Genomic DNA, 19,246 nt, shown 5'->3' with positions numbered 1-19,246 from the left:
AATATTAAAAGGAATCGTCCTTCTCTCGCCGGGAACATTTCCATTTTCCGCCGCGAGAAGTACGAGGAACCAGACAGCCTCGTGATCTACGGAGGTGGATCGGACGATGTATACTCTGCTCAGACGAGAAAGTGGCCCCAGGGACAGTGTACAGTCAAACGGAAACTCTATTTCGCGATCGGTTAGGTTACGCGATCCAATTCGCTGATATTCGCGTTTGATAATTCTGTTGGTTAATCCTGAGAAAGTTAATCTTGAGACGCTTTAGACGTATCAATGACAATGATGTGGATCATTCAGTCAGTGCATTTTTTAGAACGCGCTTTTAAAAGTTGATCATCTCGTTCTGGCATTGAGCGGTGTCCAGTGAACAACTTCAAAAGAAAACGAGGGGATAGCAATTCGCTTATTCCGAAATAAACAGCGTCGTCTTCATCATTTGCATCTTTAATATCACGATGTTTAATAGACAACAATATCATTTAGCTTCTGTTTTTCATCATTGTCGCAAAAAACCTTTATTCTGCAGCAAGATTCGCAGAATATTAGTACCTTTTAGCTGCTGATGTTCTCAATAATTAGGCTACCAGAACGTATTAAAAATCGCGTTTTAGGGGATCACGAAAATATGGAAGAGCGTCACAGTGATTGCCTCAGCAAGGATTTCGATTCAGCATAAAGATCCGCCGTCTAATAACCTGTTACCAGGTGCAATTAGCTTGCCGACGAGGCTAACCGTTGCCTCGTTGAACTTCGCAGACGTAGACCAGCGAAACGAGCTCAGGAAGCGACGGTACGTAGATTTTTACGAGGCGGAGATGCTCTCGCGATTACAGTAGAGCGAATTAATCATAATGGCCAGCGCGGTGCGGGCAAATTGGGTTTCTGGGTATTTCGACGACGACGCGTTCTCTGCGGATGCTCGGCGTCCATGGAACACCGTCCTCTCTCTCTCTCTTTCTCTATCCCCGCCCGCGCCGATGATCGGCGAGGCAGCCGAGCCATGTAATTGGTCGGTGTTCTTGCACTCAAATCGGCTGAGAGCGGCGTAATCTCGTTTTGTTACGGCTATGCTCGATTTCGCGTGAGAAGGAGGAGGTGGATGTCTTTTCTCTAACGAGAGAAATCGTTCTTGGGGAGGATATGAGGCTTAATAACCGGGTCAAGAACCGTTTAGAGCTCCTTAACCGTGCGAAACTCGGCCGTGGTTAATTGCGAGCCAGCCATTTCCCTCCGTAAAAGGGCGTCGGGGCATCAGACGAAGTGAACGAAGTCACGGCTCGACGGGATACTGTTTCTTCAGACCCACGTTCCCCTCTATCGCGTTTTTCCATCCCGAACACCCGCGGCAGAAACCAGAAAATTTTTCAATATCTACCATTTCTTTCGTTGCACGCGTGCGAGCTCGTCGAAATGAGTAACTGACATTCAAGATGGCAGAAGGATGCGCAACTTGCTATTATCACAACATTCGCCACATTAAACTGGAATACCTCGGCGAAAAAAAAAGATCGCGTAGCAACGATCCTAAACTCATTTTACACAGAAACATATCGTAAAGTCTAAGAAATTCCGTTCACTTCGCACAACGCCACGAAGGCCATACAAAAATGTTGTTCAAAGTAGTGTGAATGTACCATTTACATCGTTACAATTCGCCAAAAAGCAATGTAAAAAAGAATCGCGCGAAAGTGTAGATTCCACAGTTTCGAGCAATTGTTTAACGACCCGTGTGTGACCATGCTCGGCGGAGTTATGACCGTTTGAACTTGTAACGCGCTCGCGTCTAATTCGATTGCAGCTGGAAAGAATTCCGAGATCGTTCGACTCGTCGAAGTGTGACCAAGAAGTTCGAACGCTCGCCGACTTTCTACGCTAGAGTAATCGGGCCTGTACGCGAATAAATCGCCGTCGGTTCTCTGCTCTCCCGAGCTCCGCGGACTCTCGTTTTCAAGGGAGAACGGAACGGCGAGAGGATCGCTCTCTGGAAATTGCGCTCGAGTTTTTTCCGGGACCCGTTTTTGCCCCGGGAGACCAGCCCGCGAACATTATTGCGGTTCCCGAGACGGCGACATTGCCCACAATTCAGCATCGGTATACCGATCGGGGGAAACGTTGGTCGCGCCCTAATTTATGCTACCCGCTCTCGAAAATGATTTGTTAACGCTTCGCGAACCGGTTTCGCGGTTCTTGCAACTTTGACTCGCTAATAGATCGCTCCGCGGGTTGCGTCACACTCGGACGGATCGACGTGACCTGAACGCGTTTACGCTTCGAGAGATCTTTCTTCTCCTATGGATCTACATTGCTGACATTACCTGCACAGTTGTGCCAATGCTGTGTGCGTCTTGCGTTGCATTCTTGATGATTTTACAGCGTTGAAAAATCATTTTAGAAAATCGGGCTAAGTAGGGATGAAAATAATGCCAAATTTTATTTGAGCGTTTTTATTTTCCCAATTACAAAATAGTATTTTATTAAAATAGTATTTAAATTAACACGGCTGAACTCCAAGAACGCATTGCTTTGGTTTTCTAGTGCACGTGTTGTACTTGATCTTCTCGTCCTTTGCTTGTGTTAACATTGAGTCTCATTTACTTTTATTACACACTTTTATCTTCACTTTTCTAAAAATATGAGCGTCAACTTAAATACCGACGCGAGTATACATGACTGTATTATAATATTTATTAATTTTTAATAAAATTTAGAATAATTACAGTATTAGTCAAATTCTCGAAACATTCTTACTGTTTTCAATTTAATCTCTTCAGCATCATCAATACATAAGATCTACAGTCTAATGATCACACACGAAAGTCGATGGCGCAAATCACCGCATGTAGAACAGAAGACGTCACCGGTAAAGAACACGTTATCGAGCTGGTTGTTCTAGAGCAAACGCGAAATGATTAATGAGCTGCGTCACGCGTTAATTGCAAATCGGCTGAAACACAAACCGACGCTTAGCAGATTAGCCGGCGATTCGAACGCGCGGCTAAAACAGCACGCTGAACGCTATAATTGTTTTCGATCCGAGCGTTTAACAACTCCGGTGGCCAACGTTTCTTCGCCTAATTTCGCCTGCGTCGGATGGAAAACAGTTTCGTCTGGAACGAGGATCAAATTGGTATTCGCGCGATCCGCTTTTGTAACCGATAATCAATTTTCTTACGCAATTTTTTATCGAACCACGCTGTTATTACTTGCACGGTTTTTGATCGATCGACTCTAATTGGTGTTTCTAAGCATAAGTCCCGCGGTTCGGTCTTATTTTCTTCTTTGTCCGGGGAGCCGATGTTTAGCGGGCTATTTGAAAGCAGAACGTCATGATCCAGTCCATTGAATTTGATAAGAGAAGCGGTGTGGTTCAGTTGGTCACATTTCCTACGAATCTGCATAGAATGATCTGAATCGGTGTGCGTGTGCAGGTTACCGATCGTTGAAAGTGATAAGGATAATTGGTTCGGGCAGGGACGAGTTTCGATTTATTACTACGAACTTTCTTAGAGTATTGCATAGCTTGCTCGGCAACTTTCTACCGCATTTCTCTGAATTTGTTTATTTGTTCTTCACGTATCGCGATATAACTCTTCTTGAAAACTTTCAGTGCTCAGAACTCGCAGAGCCCAGAATTACTGGGAATTAGGAGCATTTGCCAACGACAGGATATCGTGCACAATGTGTTCGTTCTCCGGGAAGAAGCAACATTCTCCTTAATTTTCCGTTTTTTATAACTCAAAGCTTATCATCTTTCATGTCCAATCAGCGGTGGTTCACGTCGCCGCCACCTGATAGATCTTATTAATGGAAACGCACACGGCCGGCTGTTTAAATATCGAGAGCTATAGCTGTAATCGAGTAAACGTTCTAATCCGTGAGCGGCTACGAGCGACCTTCGATCGGCGAAGAACCGGAAGATCGAGTCGCCTCTCCGCTCCGGTGCTCCCGAGAAGCGGACCAACAACCGGCGACTCTTCATGGCCCTCGTAAACGCCAATTACAATAATTACGATAACCGTGGCGCCTGCACGGTCGCAATGGACGCCGGTAACTCCCTGGCCCGCGTCTAACTAGCCGACGCGACGCTTCGTCTTAGTTTATTAATCACGCCGGTTAATTAATATTCCGGGGTGTACCGAGGGTAACGATTAGATGATCGGGCGTGGCCGGGTCCAGTTACCGCACTGTCTAATAAGCGACCTTCATGTGCCCTTGCGAGTTTCAATTTGTTGGATTCAGCCATTTCTCTTCGTCACCCGCTGAATATTCTATAATTTACATGTTCTCAGCTTGTATTCAATCACGGAACCCTCAGGGCAACGGACTCTCAGCGCACCGCACATTCTCAGCTCCCAGAACTTTCAGCACTGCGAACTCTCAGCGCTCCGATTTCCCAATGCGCAGAACTCGCAACATTCAGCGCACAAAGATCCAAAAAATAGGCTATAGAAATCGTCGAATTCAACGTAGAGGATATCTTGCTGGTTGAGACTGAGCATCGAGAAGGTAAGGGGATGAATATTCTTTTAACCGTTCGGTGTCGCCGTTCCCGCTGATTTATCCTGTCCGCCGGTTCTCTATATTGTTTTTCGCATTTTTCCTAGCCGGATGATAAATGTCTCAATAGCCGGAGAAGCGGTGGTTAACACCGGTGATTTGAATGCGCGCAAGGACACAGGAGGCGGCATCGCATCGGCGGTCGGTGTGTGTCTTGAAATGGCTGCCAGGTAGCGTCGTTTATTTTCCCGCGATTCTTATCGCGCGGCCGGTATTCGATCACCGGTGTCCGGGGCAGTTCTCGTTTCGCGAGATCTGTTCTCCAGGTGAAACCCAATTGAATTAGTTTACCTGGATAGATCAACCGAACGGCGATCGATCGAATCCGTAAATCCCGCGGTTCGCGCGCTACGTGGAAGAAAGTTAACAAACTTTCGAGTGCAACGGCAATGGCTATCCCGAGACTGATGGGATCCGTGAGCCTGATGAGACTACTGGGAATCGCAGAATGATGTGGAGTCCTGTACTCTCAGACCACATAATTCTCAGCGCACTTAATTTTCAACGCACCCAATTCTCAGCTCACCCAATTCTCAGCGCACTCGATTCTCAGCACACCTCATTCTCAACAAAGAATTCTTAGTCTACCCAATTTACAACGCACTGTTAGAGCGTAGAACTCTCAAATCCAAGAACTCCAAAAATCCCAGAACTCTCAGAACCCCCAATTCACACACTCCGAAACAACTGCGACAGCTAGACAACGCGACACCTTGAGGAACGCTATCTAATCGCTTCTCTCGAGAGATTAGTGGTTCGAAGAGGAATCGCCGAGCTTCTTCTCCAGGTACTCCAGTCGGTGATAAGCCTATTAGTAAGCGAGTTTCGACTTGAGATGCGGTGAGAGATCGCTATCAACTATGTTAATTATCAGCGGGATCGCATCGAGATCGGAGGTGATCTTTCGCGGTTTCCAGGCTCAGAATCTATGGCAGGAGCTGGTTTTATGCTACGTTTAATACTTGTTTGCATTAAGATCGCTGGTGTTAGTGTACTTTTTCGTAGAGTAATCACGTAAGTGTATGAATAGCTGGTCAATATTAGATGTTCGAAGAAAACGAGGTTTTTGAACGTTTTGTGGATGCTGATGGACTTGTTACTTGAAATTCGAGATGTTTTTCAGGAACTGTCTAATTTTAGTGTTCGTAAAACGTTCAAAATCCTTACTTTGTTTACTCAAGTATTGAAAACTGGAACTGAATATGTATGATTTCGTTATATTTTTGAAGGACTGTGTAATAACAGTTGGGACAAAAAATCCTTCACTTTCTGCACATCGTACTGGACCTAACGGGACTGTTTATTCGCGAAAAGTATTCCCCCTTTTTCAACATCCGTGAATGACGGATGTGAATGATAATAAATGCGTAATTACATAAACATCGGCGGTCTACTTTTACCCGTGCGCCAAAGAACTTTCAGTAAAATCGCACGCGAAGTTTGCTTCTCGCTTAATTGCAATTTGCACGAATCCCATGTTTGTTTCGCGTTCCATCGAACGTGAACGGTAACTTCCGGCCCCGTTCTCCGCCCGCGTTCACTTTTATTCCAAACCGACCACGTCGCGTATAAATAGTCAATAATAATCAGGCTCGTGAATGTAGGAAGACTGAGCGAGAGGCTCGCGAATCGTGTAGGTGTTCTAAACAGACGGAATGTTTCCTGCTTAATTTCATCCGTTACTCTACCGCGAAGAAAAATCGCTTTAATGGATATCTTATTCACGATTCCAGTATATTGGAGGTTAGATAAATCGATGCAATAGAAATTCCGCCTGGATTTAAAACTGGATATAGTATAACTCGAGGATTAATTTAATCGATGCAATGAGAGCCTTGGCTTGAAATTAACTTCGCTGGAACCTGTTAACTGATGGGCGAATTAAATCAATGCTCAATTTTACGATTAAAATTGAACAAAATGAACAGAAAGAAACGTTCTAATCTAATTTTTAGTGAATATCCGAACCTCAGAAATAAATAATAAAATTCTACTAATAAGATCTACAATCTAGTTATCATATCAATCGTCCCAAAAAATTCCCACAGTATTTCTTAATGCAAACAGGAAAGTTAAATTGCGTCAGATAGTTTTGTCAGTATAGACGGAGACATATTTTTAGACCCATACCCATACATACCCAGATTTAGCATGAAACAGAACCTATACCCACTTTTAAGTCAGTTCTGTTCCATGCTAAAATCATTTCCTCTCTCTCATTTCCTCTCTGCTTATATGTGTCATGCAGTTTAATTTTTTCACGTTTGTCATACTGTACTGTCACAGATACTGCACTGGGTGGGTCACTCTGACCCAGGGTTCGCCTCTCGAAGGTTAACAGCCGGTAAACGAGAGAAACCTAACCCGTAATTGGAACTCTGTCGCGAAGGCTCCGTATCGGTTATCGGGGGCGAGTTACAGTCCCCATGACTAAATATCGTCGAGGAAGAAAACCTGTTGCGTTTAATCACAATTTAATGCACCACACACTGTGCCTGCCAGATTTAAATTCACCAAGAGCGAAACAACATTGTGTGCTAAAATAGACTAAAATAGCTGCACAGTCTTAATCTTTGAGTTTCATTTCTTATTTCCTTCATCTTCATTAATGTATTATATAAAACATTTTTTCATTTTTGCCTCTGTAACAATGTGTGCGTCTAATAATACCACAGCAATGTAAGACGACAAAGTGGTTAGAAAGTAATGAGCACAGTCCGAATTTGATGCACGTCTGAAAATAATACTATACTAATATTTGGAAGTCAATGAAATTCTGGAAAGAAGAAATAAATGTATGTAGAAATTCTGCTTCCTGCAAGATTTTTATTTTCCATGCAGATCCACGGAAATGTGTATTTGCAAAAATTGTGGAAGAGTATCGATTGTTCTTCGATCCGCGACGGGTCATACGGATCCCAGAGAGCAATTCCTTCGCGAGTTCCGATCGCCGTGTTCGCGATAATTCGCAGTATCGAAACGAGATGGAACGGGGCGACCAGTTCTAATTACTGTATCCCATGATAGTTACGCAGCCTCCAGCTTATCTTATCGCGTAATACGCGAACAATGTTCGCGTTATCGTCGCGGCCGCGGACAAAACCGAGTCGCGTAATTCGGTTTTAACGCGTATCCCTGTAATCGCGGGCCCGTTATCGAGCAACAAGCTGGATACCAGCGAACCGACAGGTATGTGTTCCGCTGAGGGCGCAAATGGGGTATGGAACATCGTCGAGAACGAACAGAATTGCGCCGGCGGCAGGGCCCGCGAACAGAAAAAGTTCGAGCGTTAACGACGATACTCTCGCCAGATTCATGTTTCCTGGTTTGTCTAACGAGACACGCGGTAAAATCTCGTCCCCCCCTTCTTTCACTCTTTCTTTCTTTCTCGTGACCACTCTCTCGATAGAGCGTACGCGACGCGCACCGGTCAAGTTGTTATGATGAAATTATTTTATTATAGTGAGGCCCCTGCATTCTCTCTCTCTCTCAGAGCCACCCAATTTTCAGAATCCCCAACTTTCAAATCTCTCAACATTCAGAGCTTTAAATTTTCAAAGATCTCAACTTTCAAATCTCTCAACATTCAGAGCTTTAAATTTTCAAAGATCTCAACTTTCAGTGCGCTCAACACTCGGAGTTCTCAAGGTTTGAGGCCACCCACTTCCAGAGCCTTTAATTTTCAGGATAACCCAATTTTCAGAGCTCTTATCTTCCAGAATTCTCAACTTTTGGAGCCTCTAACTTTTAGAGCCTTTAATTTTCAGAATCCCCAATTTTTAGAGATCACAACTTTCAGAGCTTTCACTATTCAAAGCCTTCATATGTTTCAATACGCCCAACTTTCAAACCCTCCTAATTTTCAAAGCTTTCAACCTTCAGAATCCCTCGACTGTCAAGGCCCCAATTTGTAGTGGCCTAAACTTTCAGAGCCCCCAACATTCAGTGCCACTAACTTTCAAGCCCCTTAATTTTCAGAGCTGTCACTTTTCAAAGACCCCGTAGCTTTCGAAGTCCAAAACTCCCAAACCAGAACTGTCAAAGAAAACAATCCAGGTGTCCCAAAGAATGTCTTGAAACGATCATAGATTGAGAGCCTGGGAGGTTCGATCGACAGGTAAAGGCAGCAGGTGGGCCCGAATAAAAGGCACCTAGTAGCGATCGTCTGCCTCCTCGCGTCTCCTCGCGATAGGTGCCACACAATGTGGCTCTCGACGGCCGGCATTGAGCATTATATGCGTAATTTACGAAGGTTATTTACTATACAATTAGATATCCTGCGTCACGTATTACGCGCGGGAATAAACAGAGAAAGAGAGACCTGTCTCTCTCTATTTAGCTGATAATGGTCCCCTGTGTGCTCGTGCTCGCGCAGGGTCCCGTCAGTCGCGAGAACGGAGCACGGAGAAATCCTTCAGTTTTTCTATGCCGGCCCCGGCCTAGGCATAATATACGATACACACGGTGTAACGAGGTATGTAATGGGTAATAATGCGTAATGATATAATGCGTACATTCCGCTCCGTGCGTCCGCTATAACAAACATTGTTAGTCGGGGATGCTGGGCCGGCCGTAAAACGGTCCCCCGGTTCCTTCTTCTCGGTTCCACGAAGAGGAAGAGGGAAAACCAAGGGCACCCCGATGATGATACGCTCCTGGCGTAATGCCCGACAGCAACGGGAATAAAAAGGACACGAGCGGGTCCACACAACCGGGGATCTCTAATTCACCGTACAAATAGGTCTAACGTCTGTTGCGTTGCTTGTCAACCATCGCTTTTGTATGCTCGTTGTGTTAAATCTTGGTGCAACACCGTCGGGATTATGTTAGGCACATGTGTAGTGGTTTAAGTAGGTATCTCGGTGCGTTGACCTGAATTGTGAAAGCGGAGGGTTGAGTCTATTGAGTGGGTGTTGCCAGTCTTTTCTCAGAGAAATATTTTTAGCATCCCTTTTTCAAACTTACAGGTTCTTTTATTATTATTATTGCATCATAGAGTTAGACGTTTTCTTTCATTTTTAAGGGGCAAGAATTGGTGAAGTATCATTTTGTTGACATCAACTTTTTCGAAGAGACGATCAATCCAAATTTTTTGTCTTAACAAACGCTTGCATTGTTCAGGCAATGTTAAAAATCAGCAACTCAATAGTCGTTCAGTACTGTCACTACTGAAGTTCAAATTCGCGCAAATACCAAAGTGTGAATGCTACTTGTGCACACTCATTCTTGGATCTTTTATGGCATGCATTTACGAGATTAGAAATTGTTAACAGGTAAAGCCTCTGAGTCATCGTATTCTTTCTATTCAGACGATATCAGACTACGTGATAAATTAGTTTTCCATCGCAATACTCCATTGTCACGATGGACGTGTTATCGCTTTTTATCTAGTTCAACTATTGAACTTGCTATCAATGCACATTCCACAATAATGAACGCTATCGGTGACCATCGCATTTTCTAGAAAGTTGCGAAAAACCTGTTCACATCGAACAAACACCCTCTAGGAAATGCAAACACGGTGTGATTCTTATCGTACACGTACTAGATAGACTCCAAAAAGGAATTCTCAAACATTGCGACCTTATTCTACTGACCTACTATCCTTTAGACGTAACTTCGTGGCTAGGCAAAATCACGGAAGCCTTTTACAGAGATGAATGCATTTTTCAAAACTGTTCCATCAAGTTCTTTCAACGAGCGATTTTTCTTTTGATGAACATTTATGTCTGCCAAATTACCCGTAGTTTCGGAGCAAGTATTCAATGGACAGGTCACCCTGTTTGGAGCATTACACGAAATGAAAAGTACCTTTTAACCTAAAACCGTGGAATTAAAAATCTCAGAGCACAGAAGTCTGAGCGTACGTAATTCTCGGAACTCGGGAATCTCAACGCTCCGAAATTGCAAAGCTTAGAAGTCTCAAAGCTCGAAAGTCTCAATGTTTCGAAATCTTAATGGTTAGATTTCTCAGCACTGAAAAGTCGCAGCGCACCAAATTCTTAGCACCCCAAACTCTCAGCGCTCTAAATTCTCAGCGCCCCAAATTCTCAGCGCCCTAAACTCTAAGCGCTCAAAACTCTCAAAAAGCCCTAACCTCGCAGCGCCCTAACATCTCAGCGCCTTAAACTCTTAGCGCCCTAACATCTCAGCGCCTTAAACTCTTAGCGCACTAAATTCTCAGCGCCCAAATTCTCAGCGCCCAGATTCTCAGCGACCCAAATTCTCAGCACCCCTAAATCTCAGCGCTCCTAATTCTCAACGCTCCAAATTCTGAGCGCCCAAAACTCTCGAGGCCCAAACCTCGCAGCGTCCTAACATCTCAGCGCCTTAAACTCTTAGCGCACCAAATTCCCAGCGATGCAAATTCTCAGCGCACCGAATACCCATCGTTCCAAACTCTCAATCACCGACCTCCCAAAATCCTGACGTCTCAGCACACCGAAGACCGACTCGATGAAGTCCAAAAAGACGTTCTCAGTCCCAAACAGTTCATAATCGAATCTCCCGCGTGTTCAGAACAAAGAGGCGATCGTCACGACGCGCTGTACAAACAATGCCATTTATTCGCCGATTGTCGATCTGAAAAGTTCACTGAAACATAGGACACAACAGCCAGAACATGTTGTTGCGCAACAACAAACCCGCGGCCAAACCTTTCGCGGCGTAACATTGACTTTTTCAAGTGTAATTGGCCGGCTCGCGCTCCGATTACTAATCGACGCCGCGGTGAACGTGACACACATTCGATTTTAACCTCGGCGAGCGCTCTCGTGCTCCGTTGCGTTCACGTATTCAACGGGCCATTGTCCGAGAGAATCGTCGAGAGAGTAAGAGAAAGAGGGAGAGAGAAGAAAAGTTACGGGAAAATCGTGATCGCAGCCCGCCAACCTGAAATTGCTTGCATTCGAGGAAAAGGTTCCCGCGTTGCGTTGCGGCAAACAGGCTTTTTCCTTCGACGCTACAACGACTATTAAGGTCACTACCACTGGCCGGCTTTTTAGTACCATCTTCTTTGGAAATTCAATCGAACCTGGTCGTGTCTATTACTCGTTACAATAATCATGGCCGCGATACTCTCGGGAGGAAACAGGATCGACAACTTTCCTTCTGATGCTCTTTTTTCACGCGATCGGGCTTAGGAAAGTTGTGTTATTGTTACGCAACGCGGTGATAGGACAGGCTGTTCCTGCGAGTTTAATTGGACTCCGGCTGCTAGGATATTATACTCGTGCCTATTGCCGGGCTGTATTTTCTGCTTTGTTTAATATTTTGTGTTGTGGAGATCTCGGGGAACCGATAGTTGTAATATTGCAGGGAAATTGAACTGAAATCCGACCGTGCCAGAGTTTAATATGGAGATCTAAAAGGTGTTCGAAGTGAGTTTATTTGTTTAAAGTTAATTTTAAGTAAAGTACGAGAGAAGGTCGATCGCAAAAATATATTAAAAGTAATATTGGTCTGATGCTACTCATTGAGATTCTCAAAAATACAATTTCTAGTCGAAGATCTGTCACGTTGAAATGACAGAAACGTATTCTTCTTTTGAGAAAAGTCGAAACAATACGTATAATATACAGTTCGGAAGGCATTGTTAATAGCCAACGTAGTGTCTGGACGAGCGCGCATCGCAGTACACAGCCGAGCCATAAGAATCCGGATTTGCAAACCAGTCCGGTCCCAGGCCGAGTATTAACAGTTAATAATAGTAGCGCATAATTACGATGTTCTAATATCGGAAGAGGCAGCAAAAAATCGCACCGCGGGAATACATGTTCAACATGTAACCGATTACACCGAGGCGGTACAGCCGACCAGCCGCAAAAATACGTCCGCCACGAAACACCTATAACAATCAACTTCTTTTTAATTGATACCAAGAAGCGGCAATTATCTCTGCGAATAGGCGAACGCTCTTGGAGCGGTGGATGGATAATCGGTCATGCAGGTTCGATTACGCGAGTTAAACTGTTTCCTTATTTCGTGTATCAGAACCTTCCTTTATGCACGTCCGGTGGAAACGAGCACGAGTATATTGCCGCACAGAAGAAACGCTGCTTCGATTCATTTCGATTTTTCTGCCGTGATTTTCATAGATTCTCCTCTCAGCACACAAAACTTTTGGAGCACCGAAATCTCAACACACGGAATTCTCAGTGAGCATCGAAATTTTAACGCACCGAATTCTCAGTGACCATCGAACTCTAAGCGCACAGAACTCTCAACACTCGAAACTCTCAGCGTCCCGAATTCTCAGTGCACCAAATTCTCAACGCACCCAACTCTAAGCGTCCCGAATTTTCAGCGCATCGAACTCTAAGCGCCCAGAAATTCCAACGCCTCAAATTCTCAGCGCACAAAACTCCGAGCGCTCAAAATTCTCAGCATCCCAAATTCTCAGTGCGCCGAACTCTAAGCGCCCAGAACTTCCAACGCCTCAAATTCTCAACGCATAAAACTCTAAGCGCTCAAAATTCTCAGCATCCCAAATTCTCAGTGCGCCAAACTCTAAGCACCAAGAACTCTCAGCACTCCGAATTCTCAGTGCGCCGAACTCTAAGCGCCCAGAACTCTCAACGCCCAGAACTTCCAACGCCTCAAATTCTCAGCGCATAAAACTCTAAGCGCTTAAAATTCTCAGTGCGCCAAACTCTAAGCGCCCCGAATCTCAGCACTCCGAATTCTCAGTGCGCCGAACTCTAAGCGCCCAGAACTCTCAGCGTCCCAAATTCTCAGAGAACTGAATTCTCAACGCTCCGAACTCTCGGCTGACCGACCTCCCAAAACACAGACATGCCGAACCACCGATATCCGATTCGATAAAATCCCAAGACACATCAGCGAGTACTCCGAGTACCGGTGTTCGTTCATATCTGCACCAGGGACCGTGCCCACTCAGAACAGGCGAGTATTAATATTCCAGAGTACCGGTGCTTCAGCGTCTCCGTTCCGCAGAAACTACAATAAAAAAAAGTGGGTCCCGCAGAAGAGTTTCGAGAGGCGGTCGAAACAGCCGACGAAGGCACGTACGAGGCGGGGGATCTCCGAAGATAAATTTCGACGTTGATCAACGCGATCCTCGTCGGCAGGGCGGACCACTAACGGTAAGGGATCGAGAAAAGGGACGAAAAAAAGCAGGAACGAAAGAAGACGGGGAACGAAGCCGAGAGGAGCGCCTTGGTAGGCTTGGCTTTACGTTCGTCTTGCCAGAGAAGACTCTTCGACCGTCGACTTTTTGGTATGGCAACGTTTTGTTCTAATAAATTGAGTGGATATTATCTTTCGTGGCCCTGTGTCATAGACCAGAATACTCTTAACCCCCTGCGACTAATGTATAATATATTGCTTTTGTTATAATGTTATAAGACGTGACTGCATCCATTTAGACTTCATATAATTTTTTATTATAACATGTGCTTCAATGAATAAGTTCATTCGACAATTTCTGATAAAAATATAATTTCAATAATTGTGAAAGATAAAATTAGGAACAGTTATTTTAATTGGTTTCGATAATGCTGGAATATTCTCTATCTGAAACATATGATAAGCAAAACTAATATAATAAAGTAGAAAATATTAGTCCACGAGGAGGAATGTAATGGAAAAAAGACAAGAGGGAATAAACAAGAATAGAAAGAGTAGATATTTAACCTGAGCATTTTCATGTTCCGTGGCATGCTGAAAGACCTACACATCGAACGTGTTTAGTCTAGTGCTGAAGAAACTTGTTGGTTTTTGAGATGCAGATTCAACGAGTGGCAAGAAGTGACCAGGTCAACGTCTTCTCTCATCGTCCAACGAAAAAACGAGAATGGGAAACAATATCGAAGAGTGGCAAGAGCAACCAAGTCCTCGGTCCCATGTTTTTCTACCCGTGGAACGACGACTCGGCGTTCCAGGTAATGGAACATGTCGCGTTGATGTGCAAACAGTCGAAAATAAATTGCCATGATTCACGGGGGATTAAGACAATGCGAAATGCACGAGCGAGTCCGGAGCCGGCGTGCAACGTTCACTCCATTTTTCACGGCAGAGTACTGCGAACGCTGAATAGTCGTTCCAGGAATGGTACCTGCGATATTTTACACCTGGAGCCAATTGCACAATGAATTACAAGCTTGAAATATCGGTGCGTTAGAGCACAATTGCTTCATGTGAACTGCGACTCGAGGTACGGTAAAAATATCGTTTCAATGGTGACCATTGGTCCCGGAAATGATACCTCGAGGTTTAATAATAAATGAGAGTTTATAATGTTCGCGAGTTCGCAACAAGGCTGTGGATTTTTATGTATTCGTAGTAGATGCCAAATTTTGGAGCACAAGAAAACTTGCATATCGAAAAAGCTGGTTTACAAAATTTTTAAGTACAATGAAACTATTACACCGATATCATTTTTAAGAATTTATTTACAAAAGAATTTGAATATATTAATTTTTACCATAAACGGTACTTTGATTGGAAAATGAGATTTTTGCCTTCGTTCTGAAGTGTCTAATAATAATCTTTGGAAGATACACAATTTGATTGGTTCCCCTAATGGTACCTATTCTACTTAACCCTTCTACTTTATTGCAGAACGCGAGACAAGCTCATAATATTGACGAATTACAACACAATTTATCAATGCTATGAGCAAAGGATTTTTCAAACAATAAAATATTTCGAATGTGAAACATTGGTCCCATTAATGCTACCTATTCTACTTAATACTTCTACTTTGCTGTAGAATACAAGGCAAGCTAATAACATTGATAAATTAGGACACAATTTGTCAATATCATGAGTGAAGGCTTGTAGAACAGTAAAACATTTCGAATGTTAACCATCGGTTCCATTGATGGTACCTATTCTACTTGAAACACTCGTGCTTATAGCAGGATACAAGACAAGCTCATAATATTGATAAATTAGGACACAATTTATCAATGCTATAGGCAAAGGTTTTACAGAACAGTAAAATATATCGAATGGTAGCCGTAGACTCCATAAATGGTACCTATTCCGCTTAAAATATGAATCCCATTACACGGTAAAAGAAAAATGATGATGGTGAACTAGAAGATTGATTAATACTATGAACAAGAACTCGTGTGAAATATTTTAAATGCTAACCATTGGTCTCATAAATGATACGATAATATTTAGCACCGGCATTTTTTTTATCGTAGCATAAAGTACTAAAGTACTAAGCTATATAATCTTGGTAAATTATGTAATATCCTGGTCAATTGGAATATAGTGCAGTAAAATAATACCAATTGTACCTATTCTATCTATAAATTATTGCACAATAAAGTTCAAAGCAATAATATTGGTGAATTAGCTAATATAAAAAAGGGTTCGGCTGGTCCAAAGAAATATTACAAATACTAAACATGAATCTCATAAATGCTACTTATTTTACCATTTGTGTTTTCCTTCAGACCAAAATGCAAGCTTATAATATTGTCGAATTATAAGAGCCATTAATATCTCGAACAGATTGATTAAACATCAAATTGATTAATATTGCGAACGCTAACCAATGGCTGCGTAAAGGATGCCTATTCTACTTATCATATATAAATGCACCAACATTATGGAATCATAATTTATTGTATTATTTAACAATACGCCCAAGGTTTTAAGTACGACTAGTATCATATACAATTCCAACATCCAATGCATTTCATAAATTATCCTAACTACCAAAATCAATCGACCAGTTCCTTATTCTACAATTATTAACACTTTGCCCTCGACTACCTGACGCATCACTCTGAAAATTACAATATTTTCAAAAGAAAATTCCAGGTGAGTTGTAATGCTCGGATTCTGAAATCAGAATAGCCTCGAGTGGGTTAGAATTCTAAAACCGTTTCTATGAGAAACAACTGAATAATTCCAGTAGATATCATATCAGAAACCTTAGAAAATCTATATAAAATCGGTGTTCCTTTCCCAAAAGCAACAGACACTTTCAACACTGGCAAGGTTCAGTACCAAAGCAGCAGCGCCTGCAAGCGTTCCCTTTCGAACAAAACGTATATCTCTCGGGCGAAGATTCCTCGGCGATTCCGCCCTGTAGTACCAGAAGGTCCACTGGTCGAGTGAGTCGCCTCGAAAACTATACCCTACGAAACTTTCCACTCACCTGCCGCCGTTGCTTGATCCAGAACGTGGTGGACGAGGGTCGCCGCGAGGCACGTCCGCTTGCAAACTAATTTTTGTTTTCCCCACTGGTAACTCCACTGTGTAGTTGGCACTGTATTACTGTATATACATCTGGTATACTCGACTCGGCCGTCTACGTACTCGCACGCATATATACCCCTCTCGTCCTCTTTTTCTCTCTATCTATAGTATACCTGCGTACGTGCAGTATAGCTGCAGCTATGTACGCGCAGGTACCGGGTCGGGTTCGCGGCAATTAGCGTGCAGATTGGTCCACGAGGGACAGGGTAACACGTGAATCAAGTGAACCACTTTTTTTCCCGTTTGGTTACGGCGAAAGGGAGAGGCCCTCGGCTTATCCAGAGCCTCGGTTAGGCGAGTTGTGCGAAAAATTCTAGCGTAAAATGGGGGAGGAAAAAAAAAAGGTGACGACTGGCCCTGCTCTGACACAGATCACTGACCAATTCCGCTGGAGGACTGACGCGATACTGACTCGACGTCGCATCTGGCGAGGAGCGCGACAACCGGCTTCGCGGGCTTCGGTTACGCTCGGCAAATATCGGACGGGCTCGGCTCTCGCGAACCTGTAGCCGCCGCAGACAAGCGAGGCGACCCGCGACCGGCCGTGTACCCACAACCGTGGACCCGGTGTGCTCTCTCTCTCGTTTCCTCTCTCTCTCTCTTCCCCTCTTTTTCTCTCATGCTCTTTCTCTCTTTCTCACTCTATCTCTGTGTGTACGCGACACCGGCACACACCGCACCGCGCGGGTACAGTACGTCAAGGTAAGTAACGTGCACGAAGGTATAGGTACGCCCACGCAATTTAGGCCCCTGACGATAATGAAGAACTCGCCTGTACCCCCTTACGTGAGCGTGCATTATGGCCGCGCGAGAGACGCCAGAGAGAGGAACGTGAGGATCAACGCTGGCATAGTTTTTGGCTCATGCGGTTTTTCAGGTGTAGGGTGGTCGACGAACTTAGTGTGTGTTTAGCAGGATATTTATGCACAAACGAAAATTTTTAAGCTTCATTTGCAGGCTACAGACGGTAAGTACGAATTTATTTTCTTCATTGTAGCGTACTCGTTAAACTATTTTCAAATTTTATCCGAATTCATTTTCCCAATTGATTTTCTACAGCTGTTCGAAATTATCGTGCGACATAGTGGAATAGGCCTACAGGGATACCACTGACAAATCTGTGGTTGCAAGAAAAAACGCCGCACATCACAATTTCAAAAAATTTAAGTTTATGCATTAATTGAGATTTACACTATAGGATTTACGTAGTTACAACAAAAAAGTCATGAAAACAAATACGAAGGCTCAAGAAAATAATGCAATTTAACCGATGCCCTATGTCGAAGCATTAATGACCAAAACTTTGAACGGCAATATCTCGAAAGTGAAAATATGTAACATGCGGCGTTGTTCCTGACAACCACAGAAATATAGTCCATAGTACTTCGACGGTAATGTGAAAACCTATTGATACGAATATCGCTCTAATGCGCCACGAATAGGGCCTATGGTACGCGCCTGAGCTGGCTCGAGAGATAGGGCCGCCACGGGGAGCGAGACGTGCGGCTTTGTCGAGGGGTGTAGCCTTCGAAAATCGGCCGTCGCAAGCCATTAATTCCGAGCCCTGCAGTAAACCAATGCTTCTAATTGCTAAAAAAAGTTGAGCTCACGTGATCAAGGTTTCGTGAGCCACTGTAAACCCTCGGGACCGTCGCAGTTTCGTTGTCCTCGTCTGAAGAAAACCGATAACCGATGAAATTTTCGGTGATAACGATTCGTTGTGAGATCGCCGTCTCGAGATCGGCCGTTTAGATCGTCGTTAACGATAAGCAAGATCTGGGGGCGGGCGAGCCGGTCGCCGATCCGCGGCATCTTGCACGAAAACTCGCGTTAATTGCTGGCATTATTGCATTACCCCTCGGTTTTTCTGCTTTGTTTCGCGTCGCGTTAAGTGTATTACCTTGTAGAAATATTGCCCGCGTATCGGTATCGGGCTTTCCTGCGGGGAGAAACTGGTTTTCACGTTTTGTGCCCCCGCGCGCGCGCGCGCGCGCGTCCGCTAATAAAATCGCGACGGCGAACGAGCGATAATCGTCGTCTTAGCGGTGTCTGCATGCGCTCGCGTTTTCGTCGCGATCCTAATTTCACCAGGCCGGAAAAAGGACACGGCTTAACGACAGTTGCTCACGAAACAACCTCGGAGTGCTACTCGAACCGTCCTTAACAGCACCCCGATCCCGATAAATCCTCGACGGATCCTTGGATCGAAAATATTACGTCTCCGCATTAATCGGGGCCCGAATTACCACATTTGTCCGGGATATGGGCGATATCGCGATCACCTTCGAGCATCCACTGCGCATGATCACAGGACTGGTTCGCGTAATCAGCGAGAAATGCAATTTTCATTTGCTTCGATTCCGTCTGTGTTCAAGAATTTGTTATCGCGAGATCTGGCCGTTCGTTCTCTGTTTATTAGATGTGTAACGAACTACGATAATAGCAG

General features: G+C 44.2%; 1 protein-coding gene across 1 annotated transcript in view; it reads right to left on the bottom strand.

The window, feature by feature from the left end:
• Positions 1-17,217, bottom strand: part of Sano (CABIT domain-containing protein serrano) — a 213,747-nt gene extending 196,530 nt beyond the window's left edge. The window contains exon 1 of the mRNA XM_076427888.1: positions 16,700-17,217. The gene's annotated coding sequence lies outside the window, so the exon portion shown is untranslated. The remainder of the gene's footprint in view (positions 1-16,699) is intronic.
• Between the last annotated feature and the right edge of the window lie 2,029 nt (positions 17,218-19,246).

Source organism: Lasioglossum baleicum, chromosome 7 (genome assembly GCF_051020765.1).
Source record: "Lasioglossum baleicum chromosome 7, iyLasBale1, whole genome shotgun sequence".
Taxonomy (NCBI): domain Eukaryota; kingdom Metazoa; phylum Arthropoda; class Insecta; order Hymenoptera; family Halictidae; genus Lasioglossum; species Lasioglossum baleicum.
Note: the sequence above shows the minus strand (reverse complement) of the source record. Positions and strands in the feature narration are given on the sequence as shown.